The following is a 26,029-nucleotide window of genomic DNA, read 5'->3' on the forward strand; positions in this document are numbered from 1 at the left end:
GTATCCGAGGACATAAAGAATGTTTATGAGACTCGGGCAATTCGATACTCTGAAGTTCAGTGTGCCATCTTGTGCAGCCTAGAGGCAGAGCTCCAAAAGCGTTTTGAGCACCACGACCCGTGTGAGATGATGCGTGAGCTCAAGCTTATATTTGAAACTCATGCGGTCGTGGAGAGCTATGAGGCCTCGAAACAGTTCTTTAGCTGCATGATGGAAGAGGGCAGCTCCGTTAGTGGGCACATGTTCGCCATGTCCGGACATGCGAAGAAGCTCAGTGACATGGGGATGATGATCCCTAACCAGCTGGGTATTCATCGTGTTCTTCGATCACTGCCACCAAGTTGCAAGAACTTCGTGATGAACTACAACATGCAGAACATGAATAAAGATTTACCTGAACTCTTTTCCATGCTAAAATCTGCTGAAGTAGAGATAAAGAAGGAGAATCAAGTGTTGATGGTCAACAAGACCACCGGTTTCAAAAAGCAGGGCAAGCCTAACAAGGGTAACTTTAAGAAGGGCGGCAAGAAAGTTGCAGCGCATCCTGAGAAGCCTAAGGCTGGTCCTAAACCTGAGACTTTGTGCTATTACTGCCAGGGGAAGGGGCACTGGAAGCGCAATTGCTCCAAATACTTGGCCGATCTGAAGAGCGGCCACGTCAAAAAGAAAGGTATATTTGATATACATGTTATTGATGTCTATCTTACTGGTTCTCGTAGTAGTGCTTGGGTATTTGATACTGGTTCGGTTGCTCACATTTGTAACTCAAAACAGGAACTGCGGAATAGACGAAGCCTGGCAAGGGACGAGGTGACGATGCGCGTTGGAAATGGATCCAAAGTCGATGTGATCGCCGTCGGCACGCTCCCTCTACATCTACCTTCGGGATTAGTTTTAAACCTTAATAATTGTTATTTGGTACCTGCGTTGAGCATGAACATTATATCTGGATCTTGTTTGATGCAAGACGGTTATTCGTTTAAGTCTGAGAATAATGGTTGTTCGATTTATATGAGTAATGTCTTTTATGGCCATGCACCTGAGATGAATGGTTTATTCTTGTTAAATCTCGATAGTAGTGATACACATGTTCATAACATTGATGCTAAGCGAATTAAATTGAATGATAATTCTACTTATATGTGGTATTGTCGTCTTGGTCATATTGGAGTGAAGCGCATGAAGAAACTCCATTCCGATGGACTTCTTGAGTTACTTGACTTTGAGTCACTTGATAGATGCGAAGCATGTCTAATGGGAAAAATGACTAAGACTCCATTTTCTGGTACAATGGAGCGAGCTACAGACTTATTGGAAATCATACATACCGATGTGTGTGGACCAATGAGTGTAGCATCGCGCGGTGGTTATCGTTATGTTCTAACCTTCACGGATGATCTGAGTAGATATGGATATATTTACTTTATGAAACATAAGTCCGAGACTTTTGAGAAGTTCAAGGAATTCCAAAGTGAAGTAGAAAATCAACGTAACAAGAAGATTAAGTTTTTGCGTTCTGATCGCGGAGGCGAATATCTGAGTTATGAGTTTGGCATGCATTTAAAGAAATGCGGAATACTTTCACAGTTGACACCGCCAGGAACACCACAGCGCAATGGTGTGTCCGAACGTCGTAATCGAACTCTCTTAGATATGGTTCGGTCTATGATGTCTCTTACCGATTTGCTGTTATCGTTTTGGGGTTATGCATTAGAGACAGCCGCATTCACTTTAAATAGGGCACCATCTAAATCCGTTGAAATGACACCGTATGAATTATGGTTTGGGAAGAAACCTAAGCTGTCGTTCCTTAAAGTTTGGGGTTGCGAAGCTTATGTAAAGAAGTTACAACCTGACAAGCTAGAACCCAAAGCAGAGAAATGTGTCTTCATAGGATACCCTAAAGAAACAATTGGGTACACTTTCTATCACAGATCCGAAGGCAAAAATCTTTGTTGCCAAGAACGGATCCTTTCTTGAGAAGGAGTTTCTCACTAAAGAAGTGACTGGAAGGAAAGTAGAACTCGACGAGGTTGATGAACCTTCTCTCATAGATCAGAGTAGCGCAGTGCCGGAAGAAGTTTCTGCGCAGCCTACGCCGATAGGAGAGGAAGCAAATGATGATGATCATGAAACTTCGAACGAGGAAGCTACTGAACCTCGCAGATCGACGAGGGAACGTACCACTCCTGATTGGTATGATCCCTATCTAAATGTCATGATTGTGGACAACAATGATGAGGACCCTGCGACGTATGAAGAAGAAATGATGAGCCCAGATTCCAACAAATGGCAAGAAGCCATGAAATCCGAAATGGGATCCATGTATGATAACAAAGTATGGACTTTGGTAGACTTACCTGATAGCCGCAAGGCTGTCGAGAATAAATGGATCTTCAAGAGAAAAATAGATGCTGATGGTAATATTACTGTCTATAAAGCTCGACTTGTCGCAAAGGGTTTCCGACAAATTCAAGGAGTTGACTACGATGAGACTTTCTCACCTGTAGCGAAGCTAAAGTCTGTGAGGATTTTGTTAGCAATAGCTGCATTTTTTATTATGAGATTTGGCAGATGGATGTCAAAATGGCATTCCTCAATGGTGATATTGAGGAAGAGTTGTATATGGTACAACCCAAAGGTTTTGTCGATCCTAAAAATGTTGACAAGGTATGCAAACTTCAGCGTTCCATTTATGGACTGAAGCAAGCATCCCGGAGTTGGAACCTACGCTTTGATAGGGTGATCAAAGACTTCGGTTTTATACGGACTCATGGTGAGGCATGTATTTACAAGAAAGTGAGTGGGAGCTCTGTAGCGTTCCTGATATTATATGTAGATGACATATTATTGATTGGGAATGATATAGAACTATTAAGCAGCGTTAAAGGTTATTTGAATAAGTCTTTTCCAATGAAAGACCTTGGTGAAGCAGCGTACATTTTAGGCATCAAGATTTATAGAGATAGATCAAGACGCCTAATAGGCCTTTCACAGAGTACATACCTGGACAAGATTCTAAAGAAGTTTAGAATGGATGAAAGCAAGAAAGGGTTCTTGCCTATGTTGCCAGGTAAGGTCTTGAGTAAGACTCAAGGTCCGGCTACGGCAGATGAAAGAGAGAGGATGAGCAAGATCCCTATGCTTCGGCAGTAGGCTCTCTCATGTATGCCATGCTGTGTACTAGACCGGATATCGCACATGCTGTCAATTTGACCAGCAGATATCAAAGTGATCCAGGAATGGAACCTTTGGACGTGATCAAGAATATCCTGAAGTACCTGAAAAGGACTAAGGATATGTTTCTTTGTTATGGCGGTGACCAAGAGCTCGTTGTAACCAGTTACACCGATGCAAGTTGGAACACCGATCCTGATGACTCTAAGTCTCAGTATGGGTACGTGTTTATATTGAATGGTGCGACGATGGTGGAGCAGTTCCAAGCAGTGCACGGTGGCAAAATCTTCAACAGAATCTGAATATATAGCGGCTTCAGAGGCTTCATCGGAAGCGGTATGGATGAGGAGGTTCATTGTTGAGCTTGGTGTGGTTCCTAGTGCATTGGACCCGTTAGTCCTTTATTGTGACAACACGGGTGCCATCGCCAATGCAAAGGAACCAAGGTCACACAAGAAGCTAAAGCATATCAAGCTGCGTTTTCATTCGATTCGCGAGTACATCGAAGATGGTGAAGTAGAGATTTGCAAAGTACACACAGATCTGGATGTTGCAGATCCGTTGACTAAAGCTCTCCCTAGGGCAAAGCATGACCAACACCAGAATGCTATGGGTGTTAGGTACCTTACAATGTAATCTAGATTATTGACTCTAGTGCAAGTGGGAGACTGTTGGAGATATGCCCAAGAGGCAATAATAAAGTGGTTATTATAATATCTTTGTGTTTATGATAAATATTTGCATACCATGCTATAATTGTATTAACCGAAACATTGATACATGTGTGTTATGTAAACAACAAGGAGTCCCTAGTAAGCCTCTTATATAACTAGCTTGTTGATTAATGGATGATCATGGTTTCGTGATCATGAACATTGGATGTTATTAATAACAAGGTTATGTCATTAGTTGAATGATATAATGGACACACACCCAAATGAGCGTAGCATAAGATCAAGTCATTAAGTTCAATTTGCTATAAGCTTTCGATACATAGTTGCCTTAGTCCTTCGACCATGAGATCATATAAATCACTTACACTGGAAGGGTACTTTGATTACATCAAACGCCATTGCGTAAATGGGTGGTTATAAAGATGGGATTAAGTATTTGGAAAGTGTGAGTTGAGGCATATGGATCAATAGTGGGATTTGTCCATCCTGATGACGGATAGATATACTCTGGGCCCTCTCGGTGGAATGTCGTCTGATTAGCTTGCAAGCATATGATTGGATCATAAGAGATGACATACCGCGGTACGAGTAAAGAGTACTTGTCGGTAACGAGGTTGAACAAGGTATGGAGATACCGATGATCAAACCTCGGACAAGTTGAATATCGTGTGACAAAGGGAATTGGCATTGTATGTAAATGGTTCAATCGATCACTAAAGTCATCGTTGAATATGTGGGAGCAATTATGGATCTCTGATACGTCTCAAACGTATCTATAATTTCTTATGTTCCATGCTACTTTTATGATGATACTCACATGTTTTATACACATTATATGTCATTATTATGCATTTTCCGGCACTAACCTATTGACGAGATGCCGAAGAACGATTCTTTGTTTCTGCTGTTTTTGGTTTCAGAAATCCTAGTAAGGAAATATTCTCGGAATTGGACGAAATCAACGCCCAGGGTCCTATTTTTCCACGAAGCTTCCAGAAGTCCGAAGAGGAAACGAAGTGGGGCCACGAGGTGGCCACATAACAGGGCGGCGCGGCCCAAGCCCTGGCCGCGCTGGCCTACTGTGTGGGCCCCTCGTGATGCCCCCTGACCTACCCTTTCGCCTACATATAGTCTTCGTCGCGAAACCCCCAGTACCGAGAGCCACGATACGGAAAACCTTCCAGAGACGCCGCCGCCGCCAATCCCATCTCGGGGGATTCAGGAGATCGCCTCCGGCACCCTGCCGGAGAGGGGAATCATCTCCCGGAGGTCTCTTCATCGCCATGATCACCTCCGGATCGATGTGTGAGTAGTCCACCCCTGGACTATGGGTCCATAGCAGTAGCTAGATGGTTGTCTTCTCCTCATTGTGCTATCATGTTAGATCTTGTGAGCTGCCTATCATGATCAAGATCATCTATTTGTAATGCTACATGTTGTGTTTGTTGGGATCCGATGAATATTGAATACTATGTCAAGTTGATTATCAATCTATCATATATGTTGTTTATGTTCTTGCATGCTCTCCGTTGCTAGTAGAGGCTCTGGCCAAGTTGATACTTGTAACTCCAAGAGAGAGTATTTATGCTCGATAGTGGGTTCATGCCTCCATTAAATGCAGGACGGTGTGAGAAAGTTCTAAGGTTGTGGATGTCTTTGTTGCCACTAGGGATAAAACATCGATGCTTTGTCTAAGGATATTTGTGTTGATTACATTACGCACCATACTTAATGCAATTGTCTGTTGCTTGCAACTTAATACCGGAAGGGGTTCGGATGATAACCTGAAAGTGGACTTTTTAGGCATAGATGCATGCTGGATAGCGGTCTATGTACTTTGTCGTAATGCCCTGATTAAATCTCATAGTACTCATCATGATATATGTATGTGCATTGTTATGCCTTCTTTATTTGTCAACTGCCCAACTGTAATTTGATCACCCAACATTTGTTTATCTTATGGGAGAGACACCACTAGTGAACTGTGGACCCCGGTCCTATTCTTTACATCTGAAATACAATCTACTGCAATTGTTCTTTACTGTTCTTCGCAAACAATCATCATCATCCACACTATACATCTAATCCTTTGTTTACAGCAAGCCGGTGAGATTGACAACCTCACTATTACGTTGGGGCAAAGTACTGTGATTGTGTTGTGCAGGTTACACGTTGGCGCCGGAATCCCCGGTGTTACGCCGCACTACACTCCGCCACCAACAACCTTCAACGTGCTTCTTGGCTCCTACTGGTTCGATAAACCTTGGTTTCTTTCTGAGGGAAAACTTACTGCTGTGCACATCACACCTTCCTCTTGGGGTTCCCAACGGACGTGTGTCTCACGCGCATCAAGACTATTTTCTGGCGCCGTTGCCGGGGACCTGAAGAAAAGATACACCACAAAGATTTCTAACTCCCACGTCAACTGTACGCCAGCAACTGTTTTCTGGCGCCGTTGCCGGGGAGATCAAGACACGCTGCAAGGAGAGTCTCCCACATCCAATCTCTTTACTTTGTTTTTGTCTTGCTTTACTTTATTTTATTTACTGCTTTGTTTGCTCTCTATATCAAAAATACAAAAAAATTAGTTGCTAGCTTTACTTTATTTACCGTCTTGTTTGCATTCTCCATATTAAAAACACAAAAAAATTAGCTACTTGCATTTACTTTATTTAGTTTGCTTTATTTACCACTTCTAAAATGAATACTCCTGAAAACACTAAGTTGTGTGACTTCACAAACACTAATAATAATGATTTCTTATGCACACCTATTGCTCCACCTGCTACTACAGCAGAATTCTTTGAAATTAAACACCTTTCTTGAATCTTGTCATGAGAGAGCAATTTTCTGGTGTTAGTTCTGATGATGCTGCTGCCCATCTTAATAATTTTGTTGAACTATGTGAAATGCAAAAGTATAAGGATGTAGATGGTGATATTATAAAATTGAAATTGTTTCCTTTCTCCTTAAGAGGAAGAGCTAAAGATTGGTTGCTATCTTTGCCTAAGAATAGTATTGATTCATGGACTAAATGTAAGGATGCTTTTATTGGTAGATATTATCCTCCTGCTAAAATTATATCTTTGAGAAGTAGCATAATGAATTTTAAGCAATTAGATAATGAACATGTTGCTCAAGCATGGGAGAGAATGAAATCTTTGGTAAAGAATTGCCCAACCCATGGACTAACTACTTGGATGATCATCCAAACCTTCTATGCAGGATTAAATTTTTCTTCACGGAACCTATTGGATTCAGCTGCTGGAGGTACCTTTATGTCCATCACTTTGGGGGCGGCAACAAAGCTTCTTGATAATATGATGATAAATTACTCTGAATGGCACACTGAAAGAGCTCCACAAGGTAAGAAGGTAAATTCTGTTGAAGAAACCTCCTCCTTGAGTGATAAGATTGATGTGATTATGTCTATGCTTGTGAATAGTAGATCTAATGTTGATCCTAATAATGTTCCTTTAGCTTCATTGGTTGCTCAAGAAGAAAATGTTGATGTGAACTTCATTAAAAGTAATAATTTCAACAACAATGCTTATAGGAATAATTCTGGTAACACCTATAGGCCATATCCTTCTGCTAATGGTAATGGTTATGGTAATTCTTACAACAATAATAGGAGTGTACCCCCTGGTCTTGAAGCCATGCTTAAAGAATTTATTAGTACACAAACTGCTTTTAACAAATCTGTTGAGGAAAAGCTTGATAAAATTGATATTCTTGCTTCTAAGGTTGATAAACTTGCTTCTGATGTTGATCTTTTAAAACTGAAAGTTATGCCTAATAAGGATAATGAAAATAAGATTGTTTGTACAGCAAATGCCATCCAAGTTAGAATTAATGAGAATATAAGATTGATGGCTGAATTGCATGCTAGGTGGGAAAGAGAAGAAAATGAAAAACTTGCTAAAGAGAATAATGTAGCTAAAGTTTGGACTATTACCACCACTAGTAATGATATTGATTCACATGTTGCTAAACCTCCTACTATCAATGGTAAAATAATTGGTGTTGGCAATGTTTCTACTCCTAGTGCAAAGCGTGCAAAATTGCCTGAAACTGCTAAAACTGCTGAAATTTTTCAAAACGTTGGGGACAATGATTCCATTGCTGTAGGTCATAATGATTTAGACTTTGATGATTGTCACATCTCTGAAGTTATAAAGTTCTTACAAAAACTTGCTAAAAGTCCCAATGCTAGTGCTATAAATTTGGCCTTTACAAAACATATTACAAATGCTCTCATAAAAGCTAGAGAAGATAAACTAAAACTTGAAACTTCTATTCCTAGGAAGTTAGAAGATGGTTGGGAGCCCATCATTAAGATGAGGGTCAATGATTTTGATTGTAATGCTTTATGTGATCTTGGTGCAAGTATTTCTATTATGCCTAAGAAAATCTATGATATGCTTGACTTGCCACCATTGAAAAATTGTTATTTGGATGTTAATCTTGCTGATAATGCTATAAAGAAACCTTTGGAGAGGATTGATAATGTTTGTATTATGGTTAACAATAACCTTGTCCCCGTTGATTTTGTTGTCTTGGATATTGAATGCAATGCATCTTGTCCCATTATATTGGGAAGACCTTTTCTTCTAACTGTTGGTGCTACCATTGATATGAAGGAAGGTAATATTAAATATCAATTTTCTCTCAAGAAAGTTATGGAACACTTCCCTAGAAAGAAAATGAAGTTACCTTATGATTCTATTATTAGAACAAATTATGATGTCGATGCTTCATCTCTTGATGTTACTTGATTCACACTTTCTGCGCCTAGCTGAAAGGCGTTAAAGAAAAGCGCTTATGGGAGACAACCCATTATTTTACTACAGTAATTTTGTTTTATATTTGAGTCTTGGAAGTTTTTACTACTGTAGCAACCTCTCCTTATCTTTATTTTATTGCATTGTTGTGCCAAGTAAAGTCTTTGATAGTAAAGTCAATACTAGATTTGGATTACTGCACAGAAACAGATTTCTTGCTGTCACGAATTTGGGCATGGTTCTCTGTAGGTAACTCAGAAAAATCTGCCAATTTACGTGCGTGATCCTCAGATATGTACGCAACTTTCATTCAATTTGGGCATTTTCATCTGAGCAAGTCTGGTGCCTCTAAAAAATTCGTCTTTACGGACTGTTCTGTTTTGACAGATTCTGCCTTTTATTTCACATTGCCTGTTTTGCTATGTTTGATGGATTTCTTTGTTGCATTAACTTTCAGTAGCTTTGTGCAATGTCCAGAAGTGTTAAGAATGATTATGTCACCTCTGAATATATGAATTATGCACTGACCCTCTAATGAGTTTGTTTCGAGTTTGGCGTGGAGGAAGTTTTCAAGGGTCAAGAGAGGAGGATGATACAATATGATCAAGAAGAGTGAAGAGTTTAAGCTTGGGGATGCCCCCGTGGTTCATCCCTGCATATTTTAAGAAGACCCAAGCGTCTAAGCTTGGGGATGCCCAAGGCATCCCTTCTTCATCGACAACTTATCAGGTCACCTCTAGTGAAACTATATTTTTATTCCGTCACATCTTATGTGCTTTGCTTGGAGCGTCTGTTTGTTTTTGTTTTTGTTTTGTTTGAATAAGATTGGATCCTAGCATTCTTTGTTTGGGAGAGAGACACGCTCCGCTGTTTCGTATGAACACATATGTTCTTAGCTTTATCTTTAATGTTCATTGCGAAAGTTGGACTATTTCATTCATTGTTATATGGTTGGAAACGGAAAATGCCGCATGTGGTAAATGGTATAATGTCTTAAATAATGTGATACTTGGCAATTGTTGTGCTCATATAGATCATGTTTAAGCTCTTGCATCATGTACCTTGTACCTATTAATGAAGAACTACATAGAGCTTGTTAAAATTTGGTTTGCATGATTGATCTCTAGAGTCTAGATACTTTCTGGTTAAGGTGTTTGAACAACAAGGAGACAATGTAAAGTCTTATAATAGTTACAATATGTTCATATGTGAGCTTTGCTGCACCTTTTATACTTGATTTTGCTTCAAACAACCTTGCTAGCCTAGCCTTGTATTGAGAGGAATTCTTCTCGTGCATCCAAATCCTTGAGCCAAATACTATGCCATTTGTGTCCACCATACCTACCTACCACATGGTATTTCCCCGCCATTCCAAAGTACATTACTTGAGTGCTACCTTTAAATTTCTATTCTTTGCCTTTACAATATATAGCTCATGGGACAAATAGCCTTAAAAACTATTGTGGTGAAGAATATGTACTTATGTGTCTTATTTCTTAATAAGTTGCTTGTTGAGCGGTAACCATGTTTCTGGGGACGCCATCAACTTTTACCTCTGTTGAATATCATGTGAGTTTCTATGCATGTTCGTCTTGTCTGAAGTAAGGGAGATTTTCATGATCAAATGGTTTGAGTATGCATACTGTTAGAGAAGAACATTGGGCCGCTAACTAAAGCCATGATTCATGGTGGAAGTTTCAGTTTGGACAATTAATCCTCAATCTCTTATGAGAAAATTAACTGTTGATGAATGCTTATGCATTAAAGAGGAGTCCATTATCTGTTGTCTATGTTGTCCCGGTATAGATGTCTAAGTTGAGAATAATCAAAAGCGAGAAATCCAATGCGAACTTTCTCCTTAGACCTTTGTACAGGCGGCATAGAGGTACCCCTTTGTGACACTTGGTTGAAACATATGCTATGCAATGATAATCCGTGTTAATCCAAGCTAATTAGGACAAGGTGCGAGCACTATTAGTATACTATGCATGAGGCTTGCAACACATATGCTTTATTACTACCGTTGACAAAATTGTTTCTATGTTTTCAAAATGAAAAGCTCTAGCACAAAAATAGTAATCCATGCTTCCCTCTGCAAAGGGCCTATCTTTTACTTTATTGTTGAGTCAGTTCACCTATTCTTTCTATCTTAGAAGCAAACACTTGTGTAAACTGTGTGCATTGATTCTTACATGTTTACCTATTGCACTTGTTATATTACTTTGTGTTGACAATTATCCATGAGATATACATGTTGAAGTTGAAAGCAACCGCTGAAACTTATATCTTCCTTTGTGTTGCTTCAATGCCTTTACTTTGAATTTATTGCTTTATGAGTAACTCTTATGCAAGTCTTATTGATGCTTGTCTTGAAAGTACTATTCATGAAAAGTCTTTGCTATATGATTCATTTGTTTACTCATTATCTTCATCATTTCTTCGAATCGCTGCATTCATCTCATATGCTTTACAATAGTATTGATCAAGATTATGATAGCATGTCACTTCAGAAATTATCTTTGTTATCGTTTACCTACTCGAGGGCGAGTAGGAACTAAGCTTGGGGATGCTTGATACGTCTCAAACGTATCTATAATTTTTTATGTTCCATGCTACTTTTATGATGATACTCACATGTTTTATACACATTATATGTCATTATTATGCATTTTCCGGCACTAACCTATTGACGAGATGCCGAAGAGCCAGTTGCTGTTTTCTGCTGTTTTTGGTTTCAGAAATCCTAGTAAGGAAATATTCTCGGAATTGGACGAAATCAACGCCCAGGGTCCTATTTTTCCACGAAGCTTCCAGAAGTCCGAAGAGGAAACGAAGTGGGGCCACGAGGTGGCCACACAACAGGGCGGCGCGGCCCAAGCCCTGGCCGCGCCGGCCTACTGTGTGGGCCCCTCGTGACGCCCCCTGACCTACCCTTTCGCCTACATATAGTCTTCGTCGCGAAACCCCCGATCGAGAGCCACGATACGGAAAACCTTCCAGAGACGCCGCCGCCGCCAATCCCATCTCGGGGATTCGGAGATCGCCTCCGGCACCCTGCCGGAGAGGGGAATCATCTCCCGGAGGTCTCTTCATCGCCATGATCGCCTCCGGATCGATGTGTGAGTAGTCCACCCCTGGACTATGGGTCCATAGCAGTAGCTAGATGGTTGTCTTCGCCTCATTGTGCTATCATGTTAGATCTTGTGAGCTGCCTATCATGATCAAGATCATCTATTTGTAATGCTACATGTTGTGTTTGTTGGGATCCGATGAATATTGAATACTATGTCAAGTTGATTATCAATCTATCATATATGTTGTTTATGTTCTTGCATGCTCTCCGTTGCTAGTAGAGGCTCTGGCCAAGTTGATACTTGTAACTCCAAGAGGGAGTATTTATGCTCGATAGTGGGTTCATGCCTCCATTAAATATGGGACAGTGACAGAAAGTTCTAAGGTTGTGGATGTGCTGTTGCCACTAGGGATAAAACATCGATGCTTTGTCTAAGGATATTTGTGTTGATTACATTACGCACCATACTTAATGCAATTGTCTGTTGCTTGCAACTTAATACCGGAAGGGGTTCGGATGATAACCTGAAAGTGGACTTTTTAGGCATAGATGCATGCTGGATAGCGGTCTATGTACTTTGTCGTAATGCCCTGATTAAATCTCATAGTACTCATCATGATATATGTATGTGCATTGGTATGCCTTCTTTATTTGTCAATTGCCCAACTGTAATTTGTTCACCCAACATTTGTTTATCTTATGGGAGAGACACCACTAGTGAACTGTGGACCCCGGTCCTATTCTTTACATCTGAAATACAATCTACTGCAATTGTTCTTTACTGTTCTTCGCAAACAATCATCATCATCCACACTATACATCTAATCCTTTGTTTACAGCAAGCCGGTGAGATTGACAACCTCACTGTTACGTTGGGGCAAAGTATTGTGATTGTGTTGTGCAGGTTCCACGTTGGCGCCGGAATCCCTGGTGTTGCGCCGCACTACACTCCGCCACCAACAACCTTCAACGTGCTTCTTGGCTCCTACTGGTTCGATAAACCTTGGTTTCTTCTCGAGGAAAACTTACTGCTGTGCACATCACACCTTCCTCTTGGGGTTCCCAACGGACGTGTGTCTCACGCGCATCAAGACTGTTTTCTGGCGCCGTTGCCGGGGACCTGAAGAAAAGATACACCACAAAGATTTCTAACTCCCACGTCAACTGTACGCCAGCAATCTCCAGATCCCGCTATTGGTTATTGCTCGGAGAAGAGTCTCGACCATGTCTGCATAGTTCGCGAACCGTAGGGTGATGCGCTTAAGGTTCGATGTCGCATAAGTAGATTCGGAATATGAGATGGAGTCCGAAGTTTTTGTTCGGAGTCTCGGATAGGATCTAGGACATCACGAGGAGGTCCGGAATGGTCCGGAGAATAAGATTCATATAAGGGAAGTCACTTTCCGGGGTTCGGGAAAAAGTCTGGTGTTTTGACCGGAGCTTCTAGAAGGTTCTAGAGGGCCACCAGTGGGCCCACCACCCCGGGATAGGCCACATAGGCGCCACATGGCATGGTGGGTCCAGCCGACTGTGACATGTGGGCCCAGGCCGGCCCCCCTTAGAGATAAGATCTATCTCTAATTCAAATGGTTTAAATTTAGAGATAGAATCTATCTCGAGATTAAAGCGTTTAAACGAAGAGATAAAGGGAAGACTTGGGGGGGAAGACTTCCCCCTCTTGATCCGCCGGCCAAGGAAGGAGGTGGGGCCAGGGGGAAACCCTAGGCCGACCCCTCCCCCTATATAAAGAGGGGAGGGGGTGGCCGGCCACACCACCTCTCCTCCAACCCTAGCCGCCCCCTCTCTTCATCCTCCATACGCTGTGCAGGCTTAGGCGAAGCCCTGCAGCAAATCTTCTCCACCACCACCACCACGCCGTCGTGCTGCTGGGATTCCGTGGAGATCTACCACACCTCCGCTGCCCGCTGGAACGGGGAGAGGAAGGGGCTTCATCGACACCGTACGCGCGACCGAGTACGGAAGTGCTGCCGGATTGCAGCACCGGAACGATCGTCTACACCAACAACGAGATTAATCTCGTAGGCTTTGGAATCTTCAAGGGTTAGTCTCATCTCCATCTCGTTGTTCAGATCTCATAGATTAGATCTAGGCTTTTCCATAGATTAGATCTCGGTTTTATTCGTCTTTGCGGTAGGAATTTTTTTGTTTTCTATGCAACGAATCCCATCACTTTCCCTTATGATTAGCTTTTCCTCCACTTCGGAGATGGCAAACTCCACAACCACTTCACAACCTCCACGAAGGAGAAGCATGTGCCTCTTGACAATCTTCCACGAAGAGATTACCGGAGCACCAACTGTCAAGAAAACTAGGTGGTAACCCATCCAAGAGTAACAAGCTCATGGTCTCTTACTCGAATTAATCGTAATGGAGAGCTCAATACTTATGCAAGTATGCAAAAGCAAGAACACCAAAGGTGTTCAAATCCTTTACAGTCAAATCCCACCGAAGCAACTAATACTATGGAGGAACTACAGAGGAAGAACAAATGAGGAAATCAACAAATGAATCCAACATCTAGATCCCAAGGGTTGCCCTCACTTAGAGGAGGAAATGATTGGTGAAGTTGTAGATCTAGATCTCCTGTTTCAAATCCCACAAAAATATGCAAGAATCATGACATGGATGGCGAGGAAACAAGCTTTTGAGGTTCAACAATGGAGTCGGAGAGAGTGAGAGAGAGCAAGTGTAATGGTTGACCTTATCTCCTAAAAGAGGAAGAAAGGCTATTTATAGTCCAAGGGAGAAAACTAGTCGTTTAAATTTGGGTGGTTTCCTGGGAGGCAGACCGGAAAAAAGTAAGCAGTGGCGGGCTATACACTGAACAAACCAGCACCAGGCCGGCATGCCGGGTTGTACGCTGGACGAACCGGCGTTAGGGCCGACATACCAGGCTGCACGCCAGAACAGTTCTTGGATACCCCTTTCGACGGTCACCGACATGGGGCTCGGCGCCGTGCCGCCTGGCCCGGCAAGGGAGCTGGCGCCAGGCCCGGCAGTGTCCCAGCGGAGACCAAACCGGCGCCATGCCCGATGCTGCCGACCGTACCGCTGACAGAAAACTATGCTTACAAAAATAGTGATAACTTTTGCGATCGGACTCCGATTTTAAATTTTGGCTTTTTGAAAAGCTAATAACAAGATATACATAATGGAGAATATAAAATCTAGGATGGAGCAAGACACTAAATGTAAAAAATGGGGGAATTTAAACCTTCCACAACGAAGAACCGATAAAACCTCCAACCTCGAAAACGCAATAGAAGATGTAAACGAATTCCGTTCTCGATTAACTTTGGGCTTGTTGAAAAGCTGGCAACAATCTCAAGAACGTCACACAGAGAAACACCAAGAAGCAACAAGAATAGGGATGCAACATATGCAATGGATTGAGCTCCCAAAGACGATGCGATCAAGTTACCAAACCGAAAGCCCCTCTTGATAGTGCGGCTATATATCCTATAATCCGGTCTCCCAACAACCATCTTGGGACCGGTTAAAGGGAAACCTAGCAAGGCCATATCTTTGCCTTCCGCACCCATCTTGATATTGATGACAACTATTCAAGCTCCATTCAAGCCGGAATGACTGACTTGATCATTGTTGCTTTGTGAAGACTCATGATTGCTCCCTCATACACCACTATGGGAAATATTTCCTTGAAGGACACCTTCATAAGTCCATTATCATCGAATGGACAACGAGCTTCAAGCATTTGTTCTCGAGATATCTAACCCACATAGACAACACAAGCACACATATATGATTGGTTAGTCACAAAGCATAATTGACAGGGTTTACCCAACCACAAGATCATATGATCCAAAGTGATACAATCTTTATGCTTTACTCTTAGTCTTGATCAAACTTCTATCTCCTCATGCTCTATCATAACATCTTAACGTACATAAAGAACTCTTAATTTGATTGCATGCTCTAAACCATAGTCAACCATAGCTCAATTCATGAGACTATCATGACACCGGTTTAGAACTATATCTTGAATTCGTGGAGGTGCGAGGAGCTCCGCGTACACGAGCGATGGGGTAGAAAGCCTACCACGCCGGCGCGCTCGAGCTCCATCCGGAATCAATGGTGGCTCCGACCACGAGCGAGATCCAGCCAATTGGGCGGCGGACGGCCTCCCGCGAGTGCGAGACTGGCGTCGTTGGGCGGTGGGCGCGTTTAATTTTCTAGCGGCTAGAATCGGGCGGGGGAGCAAGAACGCGGCTGGGGTCTACAGCGACACGCGGAAGCGGCGGGGAAACTAGGAAGGCTGCGAGGTGAAATGTCCGCGAGTGGATGAAATGACCTTCGCACCAACACCTCACACGGGATAAGAGCATCCCCAGCCGTCTCCCCGACGAGGCCCCCAGGACTGCGTTTTGTCATCCGGATGGACGAAAACGGCCCAGTCGCGCCCCTGGTTCCTCGTTTTCGTCCGGAATAGGCCTTTCATCCGTCCGGAGAGCCCAGGCCATCCCTGGCCCCCCGGGGAGCGCTCGGGGACTTCGGATGAAACGAAAGCGCGGGAAACGCCGACGAAACTTCCCGCGCGTCTGGTGGCCCAAACTTGTCGGCGAGAGACACCGATCGTCGTCCTCATCACGTCGTCTTCCGCGAGCTGTAAAAGCCTGCCGCCGGTCAGTATTCGCCGGCCGCGTAGCTTCCACGCGGCGAGTTAATGTCGTCGCCTCGGTATCACGCACGCCTACCTCTATTTATCGCCGAACTACCGAGCCTGCCCCACATTCACCTCGCTCGCCTTCCCCCAAATCTTCCCCGATCTCGAATGAACCAGCGACGATCGAGCAATGGCGAACGACGGTACGGCCAACAACGGCTTCGGCCGCCGCTCTCTCCACCAATGGGAGGGACGGCTCCTCCACATGGCGGGCTACCCGGCGCCGCCGGACTTCCGCGCGCCGGGAGGATGGAGACTAAGCGCGGGCGGCGTGCCGATCCCGCCGCCGCCAATGGGTCGGGCCGCCATGGACGACGAGATCGAAGCAGTGCTCGCCACATTCACCGACGAGCAGCGCGCGGAGCCGCGCTTCTTCCCCGACGCGTACGACTCGTGGACCGAGTTCTTTCGGCGCAGGTACGAGCGCGAACTCGCCGCGTATGACGGCCCTCCTCCTCCTCCGGCAAGGAACAACGCCGCCGGTGGTGGAGCGCGCCTGGCCGCACCCTCTCGAATGTGCTCGCGCACATCGAGGGTGAGAATTCCCCCTGTCCTGCAAATGCCGCCGCCGGAGGCGGCTACTATGTCGCGTCGGCGCGGTAGCTCCTGGCTACCGAGGAGGATGGCGCCGTCCTCCTCCTCGTCTGGGTCAAGGTCGGCGTCCAGGTCCAGCGGGTCGACGTCGGTCTTCGTTAAGAAGGAGCCGGCGTCTCCGTCGACACCGGCGCGCGTCAAGAAGGAACCGGCGTCTCCACCGCCGACCAGAGGGTGCAGCAGCGGCGCCCTCGTCATCCGCGACCAACCCTCCTCTCCGCAGCACGGGCGGAAGAGGAAGTCGGCGAAGAAGGAGGCCGCCGCGGCCGCCGCCAACCAGCTCGCCGAGGAGGAGGCGAAGCGCGCGGAGGACGCCGCGGTGGCGGAGGCGATTGCCAGGTCGCTGAAGGACCTGGTGCCCACCGACAACAGCCTCCCCATCGACGCCGCACTGGAGTGGTCCAGGCGCGACTGGGAGCGCCAGGAGGCGGAGCAGCAGCGGCGGCTGCTGGATCCGGCCGCCGCGCGCGTCAACTCGACGCCCGCGCCGCCGCACCAGCCCGCCGGAAGGAACGCCGCGCCCAGGGGAGGTGATCAAGCTCGAGGAGAGCAGCGATGACGACATCTACCGGCCGTCGCCGCCACGTGCCGGCGACGCTGGCCAGGGTACGAGCCGCTGGTACGAGGCGCCGCCGCCCCAGGACGACGCCGGCTCGAGCGACGATGATGACGGCGGCGACTACACGGCCTTCTACCGCCATTTCGGCATGTAGGAGGCCGCTTTTTAGTTTAAGTTTAAGTTTGTCAATCGCCGAATTCAAATATATGTACGAATTCGGCCTATTTATGTACGAACTCGCCTCTATATGTTAAATATCATTAAATTTCGCTTATGTTCGAACGAGCTTCGCCCAATTTTGTCTGAATTCGCCGTATTACGTCAAAATACTTACATCCATTCTGGACTCGCGGCTGGGAAATTGGGCCTCCCCAGGCCAATTTTTACATCCATCCGGCGCTATTTAGCGCCGGACTTCGGTCTGGGGAGCCCAACGGCTAGAGATGCTCTAAGGATCACCCTTGGTTCGGCTCTGGAATCCGTTCTTTTGCGGGTTGGGAGGCTACGTTTACCGACCCTGCAAAAAAATATGGTTTTGGCGAATATACGAAGTTAGGTTGTCTATTTTTCTGCCCAAAATCTCATACAAACGGTTATTACCCGAATTGGGGCAATACGGGGGTGTGATAGAGACGCTCTAATTTCCCTTCAGTTACCTCTGGATCGATTTCATATTAGATAACCCACTCCCATCCTCGCAAAAAAAAAAAAAAAGATAACCCGCTCCCTTTCACTGACTGGCTCCAGCCTCCTGGCCCCACCTTCGCCTGCTCACTCCCGGCGGTGGACGGCGAGACCAACCGGCAGCGCGCGGCCAGGTTATCCCCTATGCCCTGTTCCTCTGCTGATACTGTCCCTCTGAATTGCTAGGTTCTGGGGAGGAGAGTGATTTGGTGGGATCATCAAAATGGATTCCACTTTTTTCTGTCATAATCAGTGTGAGCCATCCAGGACGACATAAAAAGTGCTGGGTGGCTGGTTTGCTCCAAGGAGCCCTCGCTTTCTGGCCGTCTGGATCGGTACCGGCCCCGGGTCGCGCGAGTCCTTCTGACAGCGAGCGAGAAGACGGGCACGTCACTCCCGTGCCCGGTGCGCTCCTCCATCCATTCCTCTGCTCCACCAGCGAGCGCCGCGCCGCGGCGCCCTTCTCCTTCCTCTGCTCCGCTGGCAAGCGCCGCCACGTCCCTCCACTTCCATCGCTTCACCGGCGAACGCCACCGCGCGCCTCACCTTCCTGCCGCGCCATGGCGAGGGACGCCCGCCCCTCACCCTTCCTCCTAGATCCAGGCCTCGCAGCATCCACTGCACGCCGCCCTGGCTCGGGGTAACAGCGAGGGTTTAACCGACGCGCTCCGATCCCTTAGGCGACTGACGTTTTGACACCCCGACTGCCCGCGTCCCCGGAGAGCTGGCGTGTGTGGCGTCCCAGATCCGGCTCGGCGAATTCCGCCGCACCTCTTCTCCCTCGCAAGCTCTCCAGGCCACCTCTCGTCTCCTCTAGCTCGCAAGCTCACCGGCGACTGCCGATCCGAGTTCCACGTCGATGGGTGGGGTGGGGGGATAGGGTGGACGGTGCTCACCACCATGTGCCTCCCCCACCGCCGCCATCGGGCCCGGCCAGCATTGTACCTCTTCCATCTTCCTGCGCTGCTCCTACCCTTGATGTACCCCGTCAGTACCCAGATGCAAGTGACGGACATGTAGAGCTGGGCCTTGTGGCAGCGTGGAAATCAGAGCTGGTTTGCTCGAGAGGATGTTCAGCGCATCCTCTGACGCATCGACAACTTCAGGTTCACCTCTTCCGCTCTCTGTCATATAATCAACATGCTAATTGTTGATAGAATTACCAAGGATTACTGACGCTATGCACTGACTGAGTATACTTGTCTTGGTGCCAGCAGTCGTCGGATGTTTTCTTCGGTTTATGGCTGTAGGAACTAAACTGAACTGCTGAATTTTTTGATTGAAGTTTATCCTAAAATCCTACAATATGGACATGAATTTCCTTAAAACTGCTAATTATTAACAAAGTTGCACTGACTTTGATGTGTACCTTGTTTTCATTGCTATTCGATAGCTAGATGGCTGTCATGTAAGTATTTTTCTTAGATAAATTCGGGTGAATCATGTGGATAGTTGATAATATCAATATTTATACTGTTTCTACAAATAATGGGCAAGTAGGCTTTGAAGTGTTAAGCACACCAACGAAATGCAGACACTTGCAGGTTGTAGATACCGGGAGCATATATGCTGTTTGCTGGAGTTCTGACAGTAAACAAGTAATTTTTAATATGAGTTGTTCCCTGTTACTGTAGACATACATAATGTCACCATATTCAGGTCCATCAACATTGAGATTGGTGCCTGTCGAGTTCCTTCATTAGGCATGATTACAAAGCCGACCACATACTCATATAATTTTGTTCACAGAACATAATGCTGTCAATCATAAAGCATGATCTATCTATATTGTAGATAGAATATCTGCAAAATTGGAGCTATCTATCTATCACAAGGTCTAAATACTTTAGTCTGGATTCTTTTTGGAAAAATCATGAAGTGTCTCACATGATCATAACTAATTAAGCGTTAACCGAGATTAAAAGGATGGGAAATTAATTAGGTTTCTGTCATTTGGTTCTCTTGCATATTACTATAATGTCAATCTATAAGTTGCAGTTTGTCATGCATTAAGTTGTCGTTACTGGATTACCTAGTTGCTTCTCAGGTGCATTTGATGAGTTGCAGTTTTCATGCAGTAAGTTGTAGTTACCGGCTTACCTAGTTGCTTTTCGGGTACATTTAATTAGTTATAGTTTGTCATGCAATAAGATGTAGTCACCGTAGACACCCCTTGATGTTTTCCATAACTATCAAAATTGTAGTTTCCAGTCCACCAAGTTGCAGGTACCTATCTACTAAGTTGCTGCAAAAATCGTGTGCTTCTACTTTTTAAGATCTTGGGTGATGTACTTTCGAGTTTATCTAAGTCACCTATCATGTATTATTGAGTTGCTCCAGGGTGGGCCATGAAAATACCTGAACTGTAACCTATCAATACCTCTAATTTTTCCTAACTTTAATTTCAAGTTGTGTATAGGTTGTTGCTAAGTTGCCCACTGAAAATTATTTTGTTGCTGATCTGGTGACATATCATAGTTTTTGTGTGAAAATTAATGCACTCGATCCTGATAGTATATTGATCTAATGATACCCAACTTTAATGCCAAGATATCCACTAGTTCTTAAGTTGTTGTCGTTGAGTTACTGATCCGGTTGTTGTTAAAAAAATTGATAGCAGTGGTAATGTGTTGAATTTGGCTTGGATTCCATCATCCTAAGACTATGTCGTTGCCGCTTCACCATGGTTTGGTTGACAATGGTGGCTCAAGCACGGTAGCTGGACCTGGAGGAGATGGTTCATGGTGGAGCATTTGCTTCTACCAGATAGAGCTTGGTATCCTATACTTAGAAGCGGTGGATCCCGGGCGGTGCAGCTAGTACCATATCAAGAACGGCGGTGGGGGAGGCCATGGTGCCTACCTCGAGCCGGTGGTGGAGAGAACAATGCCTAGTTTGAGCCAGTCGCAGCGCCCCCGATGCCTAGCTCGAGCACTAGCTTGAGCCAACCATTGCCCCCGACCAACGTAACTTGCTTATCCATTTTAACTAACCTGCTGGCTGCTACGTTGTTAAGTTGCATTCTAGTAATGTTGAACTTAGCTAAACATTGATGCTAAGTTGCTTTATGGTAAAGTTGACGTAAAATTGATGCTAAGTTGATATTTTGGGTAATGTTTAAGTAGTGCAAACAATGATAATAAGTTGATTTCTGGATAATGTATAAGTTGCATGAACATTGATGCTAAGTTGCTTTCTGGGTAATGTTTAAGTTGCATAAATATTGATGCTAAGTTGGTTCCTAGGTAATGTTTAAGTTGCGTAAACATTTGATGATAAGTCATCTAAACATTGATGCTAAGTTGTTCTATGCGTAATGCCTAAGTTGTATCAACTGGTCATGAAGTTGCTAATCTGGATAGACGTACCGTACCACAAGACATTTTTTTTGGCGTTTATATGTTGAACAAGGGACATAAATAAGTTCCTAATGTCAATTTTGGCATTTTCGATTTTGGTGGGCAGGGATCTTAGTTGTTTTTTATCTGCTCATTATGTTGCATATACAGGGATCTTAGTTGTTTTACTTGCACTTGAGTGTGTACTTATGCAATTGTTAGTTGCTTCTGTCCCTCAAATCAAGTCGTTTTAGATACGTTAGGTTAAGTTGCAAATACCTACCTGTTTAGTTGAATCCACTATCCAATTTTTGTGTGTAATTTGATCGCTTCATGTTTATGTGCAGGTGTAGGGCATGTGAGGGCGAGGGGTCAGTGCAGGTGTCCCCAGTTCAAACTCAGTGGAATAGTGAAGCACCAGGTCGCTGCCGGGACACCAGGTCGGCTTTGTCGGCGACGGCCTCAAGGACACACAGTATACTATATGTCTCTATATGTAGCACTGTATCATCTGAAAATTTATTATCCTATAATGTTCAGAGTGTCAGATGTCTAAAGCTGCCTGCTGATTTCTTATTTATTCAGATGAATGTGATGAGGGCTGCCAATAAAAAGCTCAAGGGGATGATGAAAACTGTCAAGATCAAGGACAGTGATGTACATCATATTGCTTCTTCCCATCTTAGTTAGTTGTAAGTTCCATCTTACTGCATAATAGATGGTGGGAAATGCAAAGTACTACTTGATAGGTCTTGTTTGGCACTGGCAGGCCTACTACTAAATATGGTGTATAAGAAACTTAGGATCTTACTAACCGCAGAGTCTGTCCTTGCCAGTAGAGTCAAGTTACTCACAGTCCATGTAGTAGGAGGTTTTTTGTTTTGTTTTTTTGGTTTGACCAAGCAAATCATTTACATGACAAATTTTCTCTTTAGTTTGCTCATTAGTTCAGATTAAGTTACCTAATGCTTCTCTTATCATTCTGTTTTCTGAACATCCCTGGATGAGCTGACTGTTGTTTTTTGGTCAGATCCAGGTGCAACAACATAAATGAAAATATTGCTTTGTGAAGTTGTATTCTTCTCCTTTTCATTTAATTAGTTTGTTATTGCCAACATCTATAAGTTATTATCTCAATCAAATAATATTGATTGCATAAGTTTTTTTGTACAATACACACTAATTTAATTTAGTTTTTTTGCTTCATCTTTCTTTTAAATTTTGTTGATTCGCCAGCATAACTAAGTTGCTTATACCATTTAGTTAAGTTCATTGTACAAATTAGCCTAAGTTGCATGTTGATTCTCTATTAAGTTTGGTTTTCTCACTTATCCATGAACGCAGTGGAGTTTCTCTAGTTTATCCTCTCTTTTTCTTCCATTAAGTTGTTTTTCTAAGATTCTGAAGTTGTTTCTACCACCTAATTAAGTTGTTTAAGCATCTTAGCCTATGTTGTGCATTGAACCTTTATGCAAATTCTTGATTTTCCACGTATCCATGGATGTATTGGGAGTTGTTTTTGCCAATATACTTAAGTTGCTTCTACCACTTAGTTTATCAATGTACTTGGGTCTATTATTGTTCTTGGTTTTCCACATATCCATGGTTGTTCCGCCGCAACTTTTTTTATTAAAGTACTTGGGTTTATTAATTAAGTTGTCCCGCCAACATAAATAAGTTGCTTCTGCCATTTAACTAAGTTGATTAGAGATCTTAGTCTAAGTTGTTTTTTTATTTATTTTTCTTTCTATTTTTTGAAGTATTGTTTTATGATACAGGTTTGTACTTTCTCTGAGGGCACTACTTATTATCGTGTGCCTATCACCCGCAGCCGCTGCCTTCCCCGCGTAGGAGCAACTTCCTTCGGTGTGGTGCCTGGAGGCGGCCACTGGCGGGTGTTTTTTTTTTCAAATCCTCGGAACAAACAGACGAGACCTATGTTGGGATTAGGAGGTGGCTCTACCGTGGTTGACTTTCGCCTGGGCTCAAGCCTCCAATGCTTATCCTCTACCATATCCATTTTCTGGATTGTTGTGGTTTGTCCAATCCTAAATCTTAGTTGTAAGCGTGTAAGCAAATGCCAAGGTTGATTTAGTGTAGTTCAAATTTTCCACTTGTGGGATAGTAAGACATGGAAATCTGACCATTTTCGAATTTCTACCAGACAGCGCCGACGTTAGCTAGGTGTCTGTGTCAAGTTAATTGAAGTTGTTTTCTCCTGTGTTGTATCCGTAACCGTAGATCCATGGTAATTTCTAGAGAAAGAGGGGGGGGGGTAAAAGAAGGCAGAAAGCAACCTGGGCCTGGGGAGATGTGGGGATGGTGCGCGATTTCACCCCTAAGAGAGGGTGAAACACACGATTCACGTGAGGGCATCTGGGCGGGAGGGTGGATGTTTTTTCCCGAAATAGATTTGCGGGTTGCCGTGACGTATAGCCTTGGTTGGGGAAGTTTCCTTTTTGGGGTGAGGGCTCGGTGGGACAAACGAGCCCCTGATTGCTCGCTAGATAGGTCCAAAAGATTTTAGAGTAGATTCGGCAGTCTCCAGACAGCAATTTCAGTGGGAGGACACAATGTTTCGATTCGTCTAGGAGCTCTGCACTGGAGTGCTACCTATGTGGTCTTAAGATATGGTAATTACTAGGTTGGACTGTAGTGGTTTCACCCAACACTGGACTCTATCAATAGAACTTTTTATTTCCCTATCTTAGTAATTTTTCAATGCATCAAATCGATACAAATCAGTTCAGGAGGAAAGATCAAGGATTAGTTGGTTCTGAAGAAGTTCATCACATTGTTATCTACGCTAGGTTAAAAGCTTTTTCTTCCATGTTGTTCAAGCTCAAAGAGAGTAGGACACATGTTTGTACATAATGGGGTTTGACCGTTTGAGGTTATGTGGAATCTCATTTGCCCAGCCTAAATATAAAAAAATCAGAACTTTAAACTTAGCTGTTGGAGAAAGTCTAACTTTGACCACCAACAATAATATTAGTCACTGATTATTGTCCTGTCAAGTGCAAAAAAACTGAATACTTTGCTCTCTCACGGATGAATAAAAGCTTTGACGATGATTTTGTTTACTCTGCCAGCTGAACACCCACTGTATATAGTACTACCAATGTCTATAAATAAACGTCTAAGATTTGTTTAAATCTAAATGTATCTAAAGTTCTAAACGCTATTTAGCGGCTAGATACATTCAAATTTAGATAAATCTTAGACGTCTATTAATAGACGGAGGGAGTATGTTTTTTCTCTGTTTTTGTGTTAGAGCTACACACTTTGTCATTAGACCTTCTGAAGGTGCACTGACTTGAATCTTGACTACGAAATTGTCGATCAGAACAAGCTCAAGGCTTCCACTTCCCGTGGTGGAAGAGGTAAAATAGCAGCTTTCTTTGGCCTTTTATCTTTGCTCATAAGGATCTTCTTTTACTCTGCTTCACTCTGATCCTCTTTCTGCTTGCATATGTACAGCTATACGCCAGGGCCGTGGCCACGGTACAATGACTATGATGATGTGCGTGTGGAGAGGTCTAAAGGCAAGTGCTATGTTTTCATGTTCACATTGTGCAGTCAATGCTTAGTTTTATTTTTATTATTTAATTCCTATTTCAGATGCGCTGGTTCTTGCAAGCGAGCTATCATACGGAGGCAATTGGGTACACAATACTCGCATGGTTCATCGTTTCAGAGGTATATCTCTGATGTTCGGAAAGCTTACTGCTATTTTTTCTTGTGGTTCTATAGGCCATGCTCTAGACAAAGAAGACATGTTTCAAATGTATTTATATGCTGATTCATGGCAATTTCGTATCCTTTATGACTTTTGCTAATGTATAAATATGTTTTTCTTGTAAATGATTCGAGTTCCAAAACACATCCTAATCAGCATGAAAGCCGGGGGTTTCACGGAAAGTGTCTTGAGGACACATGAGCACCAGTGCTCTCGATTTTTAAAAAGAATTTTAAAACATATTTTCTAAGACTAAAAAATCTAAAATTAAATATGCACATACATAGTATATTATATTTTAAACTTTATAAAAAGGAAAAACATCCAAATAGTTCAGCATGATCAATTGTTTCCGACTAAAAATGGGAGTTTTCAAACCTATACATACATCCACAAATTGTTTTTTTTCATGCAACTCAAAATACAAAATAATTTCTTCCAAAGTTTCTCACACGTATTCAGGACATGTATATATTGATGTAATGTATTTTTAAATTTTTTGAAACACATAAATATAATATTTTAATATTTTAAAAACCAAGAGCAATGTGTTGCTTAGGTGCACAAAATCTGCTCTCGGGGTTTCAGGCACTTTCTCATAGCTTTCTTGTTTTAACCATTGGCAGCTTTTATTTTATCGATGGTTTTGTAGGAAAGTGTAAAATGCATACTATACTATAATAAGTCTTTTTAAAAACAGAA

General features: G+C 43.6%; 2 long non-coding RNA genes across 5 annotated transcripts; both read left to right on the forward strand.

The window, feature by feature from the left end:
- The first annotated feature begins 18,526 nt into the window (after positions 1 to 18,526).
- LOC127307886 (uncharacterized) lies at positions 18,527 to 23,767 on the forward strand. Of its 4 annotated transcripts, none has more exons than XR_007855956.2 (5): positions 18,527 to 19,356; positions 20,868 to 21,216; positions 21,936 to 22,074; positions 22,174 to 22,280; positions 23,367 to 23,767. It is a non-coding gene; the product is annotated as an uncharacterized lncRNA (long non-coding RNA). The 4 variants fall into 4 exon arrangements; XR_007855957.2 differs by having other exon boundaries at positions 18,529 to 19,356; positions 21,936 to 22,028; XR_007855953.2 differs by having other exon boundaries at positions 18,530 to 19,356; positions 21,936 to 22,063.
- Positions 23,768 to 24,009: 242 nt separating this feature from the next.
- LOC127309641 (uncharacterized) lies at positions 24,010 to 25,469 on the forward strand. Its single transcript, XR_007857257.1, has 2 exons — positions 24,010 to 24,971; positions 25,069 to 25,469. It is a non-coding gene; the product is annotated as an uncharacterized lncRNA (long non-coding RNA).
- Positions 25,470 to 26,029: the final 560 nt, after the last annotated feature.

This window comes from Lolium perenne, chromosome 6 (genome assembly GCF_019359855.2).
Source record: "Lolium perenne isolate Kyuss_39 chromosome 6, Kyuss_2.0, whole genome shotgun sequence".
Lineage (NCBI taxonomy): Eukaryota > Viridiplantae > Streptophyta > Magnoliopsida > Poales > Poaceae > Lolium > Lolium perenne.